This window comes from Paroedura picta, chromosome 2 (assembly GCF_049243985.1).
Source record: "Paroedura picta isolate Pp20150507F chromosome 2, Ppicta_v3.0, whole genome shotgun sequence".
Lineage (NCBI taxonomy): Eukaryota > Metazoa > Chordata > Lepidosauria > Squamata > Gekkonidae > Paroedura > Paroedura picta.
In genome coordinates this window covers 143,368,248-143,381,152 of record NC_135370.1, presented here as the reverse complement: position 1 = coordinate 143,381,152, position 12,905 = coordinate 143,368,248, and the positions used below count along the sequence as shown (strand labels likewise).

At 41.1% G+C, this 12,905-nt stretch overlaps 1 long non-coding RNA gene across 23 annotated transcripts in view; it reads left to right on the top strand.

Moving 5' to 3' along the window:
- Nucleotides 1-12,905, top strand: part of LOC143830491 (uncharacterized) — a 44,921-nt gene that overhangs the window by 2,441 nt on the left and 29,575 nt on the right. For 9 of the 23 annotated variants that reach the window (XR_013228491.1, XR_013228498.1, XR_013228497.1 and 6 more), the window contains exon 2: nt 2,739-2,814. This is a non-coding gene — a long non-coding RNA (uncharacterized LOC143830491). Of the gene's footprint in view, nt 1-1,347; nt 3,497-3,883; nt 4,177-5,103; nt 5,195-12,905 lie in introns of all 23 variants that reach the window. The other 14 variants (XR_013228493.1, XR_013228487.1, XR_013228495.1 and 11 more) reach the window with 5 other exon arrangements.

The following is a 12,905-nucleotide window of genomic DNA, read 5'->3' as shown; positions in this document are numbered from 1 at the left end:
AATGGGAAGGCGAATGTAAGCCGCTTTGAGCCTCCTTCGGGTAGGGAAAAGCGACATATAAGAACCAAGCCTTCTTAAATTTGATGAATTTATTATTGCCAAGCTCGAGGTAGAGTCTAGAGTTCTTCTGGAATTACAGCAGATCTCTGGACATCAGTTTACCCTGAAGAAATGGTTGGCTCCATGCCATTACATCCCTTCTGAGCTCCCTTTCCAAATGTAGTCCTTGCAGTAAGTGCCCCCAAAAAAACCAGGTATTGTGCAAGCTGAAGTTAGCAGCCCTAACTCTGGATTCTTGTTGGCTTTCCCACATCCAAATCCAACAGTCTCTACTTCACCCCTGGCTCATCTGTGAATGTAATGATTGCAAATAAAAAATAGGTCAGAACTGCAGTGAATCTCCAACTCAGTGAGCAGCAGCCTGCACAAGTGTAGGTTTCTGTATGATGCAAAAAAAAAAGTATCCTATCAGCATTTTAATTGCAGTACAATTAAATAGAGGTCAGTTCCACAAGTTATTTGTATGTTACATACCAGGAAAACGTTTAAAATAATGTTAGGCTGAATAACTCTGTTCATCATTCTGGAATAACTGGAAGCATTTATGAAAACATTAATTTAAACAGGCCTTACATATAATATTGAGATATATATATTGACGAGTATACATTAGGAATTTATAGGAAAAGGAGGTTTGTAACATTTCACCAAACTTAAAATAACATCCTGTCAGAACTAAGAATCCCACTTATTTCAGCCAGAAAAATTGAAGCATGTGCTTAATTCTCAATGAAATAAATGGGACTTCAAGGTGTTCAACTTGGGTTGGGATGTGCCCCCTGTGTGGCATAGTGCTAGAGTGTGTAATTGATTAGCTGAAATATGTTTAAGACTGGGTCAGTAGACTGCTAACATTGAGTAACTACCCATTAAACAAGCACCACACACATCCCATACAAATCACCCTTCAACCTTAGAACTTTTTTCAATATGACCATGGCATTACTTCAGTTACACCATAATGGCTTCCCTGCTCCACTGCTCTTCAGTCTGTCTCCCTTTATGACACAGAGAAAGGAGACCAACAATGCAATATAATCGGGACCACATTGTGGAAGTTGGAGAAGCAGAAGAAAGTGCCTAGTTCAGAAACCCAACATTATCACAAGAGTCATGCAATGGAAGACAGAATCCTAGATAGGCTGGCTGAATGATAGGATGGTAACAGCAATTCGCTTGTAAGAATACGAAGAGGAAGAAGAAGAGTTGGTTTTTATAGGCTGCTTTTTTCTAACAAGAGTTTCAAAGCGTTTTACAGTCGCCTTCCCTTTCCTCTCCCCACAACAGGCACTCTGTAAGGTGAGTGATGCTGAGAGAGCCCTGATATCACTGCTTGGTCAGAACAGCTTTATCAAGGGCTGTGATGAGCCCAAGGTCACCCAGCTGGCTGCATGTGGGGGAGTGCAGAATCGAAACCGGCTCACCAGATTAGGAGTCTGCGCTCCTAACCACTCAACTGCATATGTCTTAACTGGATGATATAACTGAACTGTATGACATTGAACTTTGTTATCTTAGACTTTAGACAAAAAAGTACTAATGCACTAATATAAATAAATAAATGCATATAATATCCCTCTTCCTTCCAAATAGTGACTTCCATGACAAGATCACTGCCTCCTTTTAATCGCTGAATTATTTACAACATACCGCTTCACAATGATTTTGGCAACTGCCTGACAGAATGATTGCCACTTTTTTCTCCACCATTAATCCTTGGAGAACACTCATCATTTGCTCATATAAAATCCATGTATTTTTTAATTCAGTCCTATTTAATTAAAGCTTTCTTTAGTGTGTTGGTATGGAGATAGCCTTATGCATGGGAACTGACAGGTAGGACAGTGACTGAGAAAAGTCTCTTGGATATAGAAATTCAGGAAAAATTAACATGGGATTGCAAATGTTCAGGTATCCAATGGGAGGTTGAGAAAGGTGTGACTGAACACATGCTAGTCTTCTGACATTCATTATCATTGTCAGCTCTTAAAGCTCAAAAATATGAAGTTCTAGAATCACTATTTTACTATTCAGCTTATTCTAGGTCTTGCTACTAGTCATATCATTGAATGAAAGCCAATCCATCAGCTTTGTTCAGCATAGGCTGATTCAGCTCTTATTCAAGCTCACTTTCAAGATCATGCCTAAAATCTATGTAATTTTCAGTACATTGTTTCCAAATGCACCCTCTGAATAAACACCATCTCACCTACATCTGAAGTAGCAGTTCCTGTTCCTTCTGCTATGCCCTTGGAAGGGCATCAACAACTTCCTTTGGGCAGGCTGCCAGGCGTTCTCGACAGTATACGCAGCCAATACTTAAAATGGAATGTTATTACATGTTTTTGAATCAGGGACGGGGTTGGGGAAAATTACAGCACACAGAACCTTTATAGTAGTATAGTTTTCACATATATGTTCTAGTGGTGCTCATACAGTGATCCCCTGTCTCTTTGTTTAAAGTAATGGGCAGAACTCCCTGCAGCATCACCCCAATCCTGCAGCAGAGGTACTATAACTACTCAAAGTAAGGGAGCAAGAAGGAAGGCAACCTTGCATCTGAGGTCATGAGCAGATGAGTGCCTTATACTGACTTAGATTTTGACTGGTAACCTCTCTCCCAGAGTCTTAGGTAGGTGTCTATCACATCACTTACTGCCTGATCCTTTTAACTGCAGATGCCAGGGTTTGAACTTGGGAACTTCTATGTGCCGAACAGATGCCTTGACACTGAACCACAGCCACTCCCCAAAGGTATAATTTATACCATTTGAATAATCACTTATCAAACAGCATCTGGGGTTATTGGTGATAATGGTGACCTCAACTTGTGAAATTTGCTTTTCTTAAAAAAAAAAAATCAGCTACAAGTGCATTGGTATGGCATGTGACATGCTTAGTTTTGTTACTCTGCTATTGCTTTTATTTGTATTATATTTTTATCCATGGTGTTTTTAAATGTTATAAACTACGCCAAGACCCCTATGGGAAGAGGGTGTGGCAGTTTAAAATAAATGACATCAATTATGTTATGGGCCCTAAACAGTTATAGCCCTTAAACAGTTCCGCAGGGCCTGCAAAAGGGAGCTCTTCTGTCAGGCAGTTGGTTGAGGTCAACCTGAATTCAGTCACTTCCCATTGGCTCCTGAGCCCCCTGTCATGAAAACCACCACCGAAAACCACCACAGGACCGTCAGTATGTTACAATTAAATGGATATTCTCACAATTTTTGTTCCATTATTTGATTATTCCTTTGTTATGACTGTATTGCTATTGTTCAACTTATCATGTTATTTGTACTGTTTTTTTTTCCAATTCCATGTAAACCACCCTGAGCCTTAGGGGAGGGCGATATATAAATATGAAAAATAAATAATATGCCCTTACAACCATTCTTGGATATCATTTTAACAGCATTGGGGGTGCTATCTGAAGGTAAGAGTTACATTCAACCAGCAATACCAATTTGAGAATAGGGAACCATGAATGGGAGTACAACATGGAAAGCAATCAGCTGATCCTATATGAGGTAACTGTCAAAAAGGAATTGTCTGTATATGAATGCAGAGACTCAGGCATTAGTTAGGATGAAGCCATTGTAGATAAAACAAACTTCCAATGCGGTTCTCCAGATGAGAGGCAACAGATCTCTTCACTGGGTCACTAGTATATCAACAATATCTTTTTCTATAAACTCAGTAAAGGCAGTTGGTGTGCCCGACTTGCAGATCCAGGGATTAGTAGGGGCTTGTCAAGATTAACAAATTGCATGACACCAACTTTTGAAGAAAAAAAACCACAACAGTATTTAATTCATTACAGACCAAGGAGCAATGCCGAGGCACGGAGGCAGATCAAAAATCGAGTGACGGTGGTGATCTGGAAAAGAATTCATTGCTGGGCCCACTAGGCAGTGTGGCTTAAATAGATCTGGGTGGGTACCCATACACAGGGGCCACCAGAATCTTTTCCTGCCAAACAGAGCCAGCCACAAGATGACACTGTGCCGTCCAGCATTGTTGTCTGAGGCCTCCTGCCTTTGCTGTTTGGCTAAAGGCAGGAAAAGCCTCCTCCTGACTGTGCCAGAGTCCGTGGTCATGATCCAGCCAGTTTAGGTGAGCCTCAGCCATGTTTGGATATAGACTCATTTATTCAGGTGGTATTCGCAAAAGGGAAAAGAGCTTTGTAAACAAACCTTTCACTGGTATTGAAGAAATAATTTGAGAAGCTTTGAGAACTGCTAGAAAGAGATTACATTTATCAAAGGTGAACATGACGGGAGTTGTGAGAAGCAGATACCAACAAAGGCTCCCGGGGACAGGATGTGAGGGAGGCTTGTTGGTGATGTCCAGACCCCTCCCTCCTTTCATAGGCAGTCTGTTTTGAAACGTATCGACCTGCATGGGATAATGCTGGAGGGTGGGGGGGGGGACGTTGGGAACCAGATGATTTCCATTATGGCTTTTTTGTAAGATAATTGGGAAGTGCCAGTATACTGCAGTACACTGCAGTTGCAGATGCCTCAGGGACATGTGGGTAGTCTAGAAATGGGGGAGCCAAGTTCTTGGCTATTTTAAGGCTACAATAGATTTCCCTTTCTAAAAAAAGGAAAGGTGTGAAAATTCTTGGCAGAAGTGGTGGAAAATATTTTGACATGAATGAAGATGATTGCAAACAATATGAAGCAGCAACAAGTGTACGTAACGTTAGTGAGCAGGCACAGTGAAGGGGGGAATTCAGTCCAACGGTCTCAAAAGAGAAGAGAATCCCAGCATATACTGAGCTAACTTGAAGGATGATCTTTATAATTTGTCAGTTACTGATAAACGGAATTTGCCTAGTATAAGTGTTATAGAAAGTATATGTATAAAAGACTGTAGTGTAAATTTGATTTACATGGTTTCCTGCATTTCAAAAAAAAAAATGCAAACGCTAATATGCAGCAGGTTACTATCTGGTTCACTCAGAGCCCTGGTTGGAAAAAAAGAAGAATTTTTGTAGCTGTAGTTGAAATTCTGCTCATGAAGATATTATTACCTTAGGTCAACATGTGTCACAGAATTCAGTGAACCCCAATGAATTCAGAGCATCCCGGGAAATGTTGTGCAACACGCTATCTGAATTCTTTGACAAGTAAGCCTAAATAAAGCACTTAGTTTCTGTATAAATTAAATGTTTTTCAGTATACTTGACATAATTAATTCTGCATTCACTGTTTAGATTTTGAAGAATACATTATTCCAAGTTTTTGAACAAAATAAGGGCTCAATTACGCTTGAATTTATATAATTAGCCATCTCACGGACCTAACCAAAAATCAAGTGATATGTCACCATTCCACTGAAAAGTTGCTCCTGTGGTCATTGCTGTAACTGTGACCCTCACTTTCGGTCTGCATGGCACAGAAGAAGGGGACAGCTCTCCCTTCATGCAATATGTCTGCATTGTTTTGTGTAGGAAGAAAGGGAAAGCAGCAGAATCATGAAGAAGAAGAAGAAAGGAAAGCCACAGCAACAGATAATTTCAGTGGTAGAACTTATGAAGAACTGAAGAGTGAATCAAAACAGGAAAGAGCTACACCTAGGGACAGCGTCAGTCTGTCTCCTCAGCCTAGCTCTGTACAGTCCCCTTGGCAATCCTTGTGATAGCTGTATATGGGGCTTCAACAGTTGGGAAAGACAATGTAGTCCACCAGCTGAGTGGAGTTGTGCTGGAGCCCTGCACTTCCTGTGTTTTCAATTTAATATGCCCTTCTTGCAAAGTGTACTGAATCATGTGTGTTTGGCCAGCAGTGGCAATAGGTGGAGCAGAATGGCTTGTGATCATCAATTTAGGAAGTTATGATCCTTCTTTGCTTGCAAATCAACGCCTTCCAATTCAAGCTTGTTTCTAGTGTATGAATCATAGAATCATAGAGTTGGAAGGGGCCATACAGGCCATCTAGTCCAACCTCCTGCTTAACGCAGGATCAGCCCAAAGCTGATGAAAAGCATACTCCCACAACTAAAAATGTTACCCCTTGTAAGTGTTGTGTTGCTATGTGCATATTATGCACCACTGTAGAAAGGCAGACTTCATATGCTGTATTTTGAGGAAAAGAGGGAAAAGATCTTTTCACATTTTTAGTAGCCTATTGGAATGTTGTTTACAGAATTTCTGTGTATTTTGGAAGAACCTTTAACATACTCTGCTGGTAAGGCTCAGGGATCTTTAAGGCTCCAGTTCTGTGCTAGGAAAGTAAGTAAGTCCCATTGAACTGAGGATCTTCTGTTCAATCTCAAAGGGAAAATTTAGGTATCTGTCTGGTTACATCCAACACATTTTTGACCAAGCAATTCATACACAGTAAAAAAAAAAGCAAGATTATGTTTCACTTACTAGCTATATTAAAGCTGTGTCACTTGATTTTTAGAAGTGGCATATACAAACTGACAATGTACTCCCAAACATTCCTGCTTTTAAAAAAGCATAATCTTGTTCCATCCCTTTGTATCCCTTTGTAACACAAGGTGAGGATCTTTATTTCAGCACAAATAGGTGAAATTTTTGACAAAGATGATCAGTGAGATCAGACCAGCATTCCCAACCTCCATGTGGGTCCAGATATCTCCTGGAATTAACACCTATTTCCAGTCTACACAGATCAGTTCCCCTGGAGAAAATGGCTGTTTGGAGAGTGAACTGCATGGCACTGTATTCCACTGAAGAAGAAGAAGAGTTGGTTCTTATATGCTGCTTTTCCCTACCCGAAGGAGGCTCAAAGCGGCTTACAGTCACCTTCCCATTCCTCTCCCCACAACAGACACCCTGTGGGGTGGGTGAGGCTGAGAGAGCCCTGATATCACTGCCTGGTCAGAACAGTTTTATCAGTGCTTTGGCAAGGTGGCTGCATGTGGGGGAACGCAGAATTGAACCTGGCATGCCAGATTAGAAGTCCGCACTCCTAACCACTACACCAAACTGGCTCTCTCCAGAGAAAACCCTGCCCTCTCCAAATTGAGCCATCCCCAGGCTCTACCCCAAAATCTCCAGAAATTTCCCAACCCAGAGTTGTCCATTTTAGATTACAATAAAATGCCTTTTTAGTATTAATAGCCAGACCTCTCCTCACATTGAGGGGTAGTTTACAAGTGACATACACAGAAGCATCTCTCTTTAACCCTGCATCAGACATTTATTTACGCTTTCTGGTTGAAATGGACATTTGGGATGCATGTAAGTTGCATCTCAAACCCAAATGCATTATCGACTCCCAAGCAGGTACGGAAAACATGGACGCCAGCCAGATGTCAATTTCCAAGACATACCTGAACATTTAGAATAGATTCTGTGAGACGGTAGGGGCTAACTCACTGATAACTCTTCCCATCCAAAAGAGATGCATACCTTTGGGACAAAAGGCTCTTCAAGACTGCTAAATAACCTGGTCGATTCCTTAATTTCTCCTTCCTCTCACGCCCACAGAACTTAATTAGCAATTCCTAACACCTGCCTCACCTAGACTGTTTTCCATCCAACAGTCAAAGGATTGTCAAGTAATATTAACATCTTTAGTTCTACTCCAAAAAAGCAATTACAATTATTGTCTATCACTTGAAGACACATCATGGTTGCCCCAGAGTATTGCCCTCACTCCAGATAAACCCATCAATATTTTCTAGATTCTTTGTCAAACACAGACAATTTCATCAACACATTGTTTTAGGGGCTAGCATGTCAACCATGGGGTTAGCCTGGGGTTACATTTTTCCTATAAAATATCTAGCACCAGTCACAACAAACTTGGTTCTTAGTGAGGCTCAAGATCTGGTGCAGCTGAAGATCATAGAATCATATAATTGGAAGGGACCTCCTGGATCATCTAGTCCAATCCCCTGCACTATGCAGGACACTCACAATCCTATTGCTTATCCACTGTAACCTGCTATCCCCTTGAACCTTCACATAATCAGCCTCTGTCAGATGGCTATCCAGCCTCTATTTAAAAATTTCCAAAGATGGAGAACCCACCTCCCTAGGAAGCCTGTTCCACTGAGAAACTGCTCGAACTGTCAGGAACGTCTTCTGGATGTGTAGATGGAATTTCTTTTGAATTAATTTCATCCCATTGGTTCTTGTCCGTCCCTCTGGGGCAAAAGAGAACAACTCTGCAACTGAATTTGAAGGGACTGATTGGCTGTTTTAACAAAGAATTATATGGCTGTATTTGGATGTTGTGACACAGTTTACTAATTTAACAAAATTTACTTTATATTCCCACTGTCATTGTGGTAGTTCTTAGTCTGAGGAAGAGTGCTTGCACTTGAATGCTCACACCTTGAATAAATCTTTGTTGGTCTTAAAGGTGCCACTGGACTCTCATTTTGTTTTGCCATCCTCTATATGGCAGCCTTTTAAATACTTGAAGATGGCTATCAGATCCCCTCTCAGTCGTCTCCTCTCCAGCCTAAACAGACCAAGCTCCCCCAACCTTTCCTCATACGTCTTGGTCTCCAAACCCCTCACTGTGGGGGAAGATTTGTTGAAACCCTTGGTGCTCCCAGGGAGTGCCACAGGGGGCAGTACTCTCCCCCACACTTTTCAACATCTATACGTGCCCTCTGGCCCAGCTGGTTCAGGGCTTTGGGCTCACTTGTCACCAACATGAGGATAACACCCAGCTCTACCTCCTAATGGCTGGACAGACAGACTCTCCCCCGGAAACATTTGCCAGTTGTTTGGAAGCAGTGGCTGGATGGCTAAGGCAGAGTAATGTGAAACTCAACCCCTCCAAGACAGAGGTCCTGTGGCTCGGCAGAAAGGGGCAGGATCAGGCAGCACACCTCCCATGCCGGGATGGTGTACAATTAACACTTGCACTGGCTGCCTTGAATTTGGGGGTGATCTTTGACGCCTCTCTTTCAGTGGAGGCTTAGATCACAAGAGTAACCCAAATGGTATTTTTCCATCTGTGCCAAGCATGGCTACTAGCACCCTGCCTGTCCTCAGAACACTTGGCCACAGTGATCCATGCAACAGGCACTTCCAGACTAGACTTCTGTAACTCACTCTACACAGGCCTACCCTTGGCTTTGACCCGGAAATTGCAACTGGTACAAAATGCAGCTGCAAGGGTCCTCACTAGGACATCTTGGAGGGCCCATATCCAGCCAGTGCTGTGGCAACTGCATTGGTTACCAGTTTGCTTCCAGATCAAGTTCAAGCTCTTGGTTTTGACCTTTCAGGCAATATGCGGCTTGGGTCCTGCCTATCCGAGGGACCGCTTATCTGTCTATGCCCCCCCCTTCAGTGCCCTTTACTCTGTGGGTATGAATTTGCTGGTGGTCATGGGCCCTCAGGACATCCGCCTGGCCTTGGCCACTCTGGTGGAATGAGTTCCTAGAAGAACTGCAGGCCCTGACAGAACTATCAATGTTCCACAGGGCCTGTAAGATGGAGCTTTTCTGCGAGGCATATTGTTGAACCCGGGTGGGGGGGGGGGAAATGACCAAGATTAAGGTCCTGCCCTATACCACCCAACATCAAACTGGTGGGTTTATATTGGTGTTACACCCGTGAGGACATGTCATCGGCTAGGATATTGTGCACATCATTGATTTTTGGTACTGATATTGTGTTTTTAGGTATTTTAATGTTTTAATGGGTTTTATAGGGATTTATGATCGTGTTTTATATTGTAAGCCGTCACAAGGTGACATTGTCATGAGTAGTGGGGTATAAATTAAAGAACAAAGAATCAAATTAATTAATTAATATGGTATAACAATAATCCCTCCAATAATATATAGCAAGAATATCAGAATATCTGGCAATTGCTTATAATATAAATGATTTAATCAGTGTGCTTGCATTATGCAGACTAGCACCATAGCTTGCTGTGCTCATGTTTTAGTGATAATTTAAAGAGTCATTGTTGATGAAGTTCTTACACACATCCATCTCACTCCCATTAACCTTTCACTTCACCAAAATCTTTGGTGTTAGTCAAACAGGCAGAATTTGTCCCTCCAGATAGACAACTAATAAGACTTTCCAGAAAAGAGAATGAAGCACAGATCTCTTCCACTATTAAACTGGAAGTATGCTATAGCCCTCAATTATTGTGCTTGCTCCCATTTACGTCCACTCCATGGCCGAAACAAACAGATTTTTAAAAAAGAATTTGATAACAAATGGAAAGCATAATGCATGCATGAAAGGAAACAGAGGAAGCTATGTCACGTAACATCATGTAAATGTAAACAATTAGAGTTTAAGATATACTACTTTCCATGGCAGCTGTATATTCCTCAGAGTTAGATGTGTTAATATAGTTTGCCATAGTTGTTAGAAAAATACCAGGTGTTTTAAAAATACTTCTAAACCATGCTAATGTTAGCTATGTGCAAACCTTTCAGAAGCTGTCTACCCAGAAAAGGAACACTTTATGTGCACCCATGCGTTCCGATTATTTCACAGTAGATATATTGTGTCTGGAGATAGCAGAAATTCTTACACAATATAAAATATGCTGAACTGTCTCATCTGATTTCTAGAAGTTCCTGTATCTCATGGAATTCATCGATCAAATTTTTCTTTTGCATTGCATGTATGACAGGAATTTTCTATAGAGATGTTTGAATAGATACCTGTACACCCACGTATCAGGCATGGCTCTATTTTCCAACTAAAAAACGTTATTCTGAAATTTAATCACATACTTTTGAATTAACATTGTAGTTGACATATTTTTTTTTACAGTCAGTCACCAGTTTGTGTCTATGGACACCATCCTGCCAATGTAAGCTTTCTATTTATTTAAATGGCAGTGTTTGACATATGATTTAACCTCTTTCATTAAAATCCATGACAATTAAAAGAGCTTAATATCACACATGTGGTATGAAAATGGTCCCAAACCAACTATTGACCTTATTCAAAACCCTTTTTAATTCATATGAACACATATCAAATGTTAACAACAATAACCAGAAGCACAAAGCCAAGTAACTGAAATGAGAACAAACAGCAGCATCAACCTTCAGCCAACCATTTTAGGCTAACCAAGACAGCAATGAACAAAATTTAGCCAAATATGGGGATAGTATCTTTTAAAATGAGCAAGCAGTCTTCACCCAGTTAGACCAGAAACAATTTTTTAAAAATTAAGATTGATTTGCCTCTAGCAGACCAAGTGGCTTCTCCTCTTTCTAAAAACTATCTTTACTCCTTGTTTTCAAGGATTAACATATAAACAGAAGCTGTTCCCTATATATTCAGCCTTTTCTAACAGTTCGGTGCTTCCAGCAGTGCTATAATCCCATGGCTCTTGTATCTGCAAAATAACACAATAGCAGTATTCAGCAAGTATCACAGAGTGGAGAACTGAAAAGATATTCCAGAGTCTAATGAGGAGTGGGAGGCTTAATGTATATCTAGATTTTTTTTAAAGCAAACATCCACTGTGAGATTTAAGGAATGTCAACCTTTTCTCACTGAAGGAAAGAAGGAAAGGAGCAGACTTAAGTGGAATCAGGCTAGGGGCTCATGGCCTCATCTATCTTTAATACAAATTTGTTTGGCTGCGATGACATCCATTTTATCATCTGCTCAAAGGCGATTGGTTGTTTTTGAACCTTTGGTCAGATTAGGAAGTTTGACAGATGGCACTTTCAATTTAAATGGATTTATATGCCATTAAAAGAAATATTGATGCTGGCTAAGAAGCGTATTGACTGTGAAAGTCACGGCGCTGTAGATCATTTCCTCTGAGAATTTTGTCAGTATCCTTCCAATTAGTCCGTCAATATCATGCCTTTATAAACACAATTTTTATTTTTATCTAGGGTTTTATTTCTATCCTAAGCCTACAGGATGTATTTAGCAAAGGAAAAGAACTTTTTTTGGAAGCACTTACTCCTGTAGGGTACCCCAGGCTAGTTTGATCTCATCAAAACTTGTAAGCTAAGTATGGTTAGCCTTGGTTAGTATTTGGCCGAGAGATTGTCAAAGAAGGCCAGAGTCACGGTGCAGAGGTAGGCAATGGCAAACCACTTCCAATTGCCTCTTGCCTAGAAAACCAAACAGGGTTGTCATAAGTAGGCTGTGACTTGAGAGCAAAAAGAAAAAAGGTCCTGTAGGACCACACTAACCGTGAATTTACACATTTGCATTATGAATAACAATGAAGAAGCAAGTGTCCAGTTGCTTGGGCACTTTCCTTTTACTCACCCATTGCTGAACTGCTAAAGTCTGATATTTGGCTAACAAATAGTTGTTGATTATTGCAGTCATCACGTGGAAAAGCTCGAAGAGAGGTGAGATTGTGAAAAGTGAAGAATAGAGAATTGTTTGAAATTGAGGACAGGCTAATAAGCCATGCCCAGTGCAAACATAACACTGGCTCCCTACAAACCATAGTTTGCCAGTGAAGTTACCAGAGTATGCATGTGCCTGGTCACTGACTCCTATTCTTTGTGGAACATTACCTGTTCCCCAGCACAGATAATATTAAAGGCAAACAATGGTTCACTCATAAATCAGAGAAGGTAACCATCGTTTGAAGTAAGTTTGTCAATACAGCTACAAGAAAACCTGGCTGGCTTTAATTATGGTTTGTACAGAAAGACGTTTGAAAAATGGGCCTGCACACTCCCCCCTTCCAACCCCTGAATCCAGGCCAGAACTTCTGGTCAGCTCACAGCCTGTTTGTTCCCTTGGTCTGGCCTCTCAATCTATTGGGCATACCTTGCTACTCTGAGCCACTGCCTGCCATGGCCCCACCTCTCCTGACTTTGCTGTCCTTCTTCCAGGTCTCTGACTGCTCTGTTGTAAGTCTACTACACCCAGTCTGTACCTCTGGTGG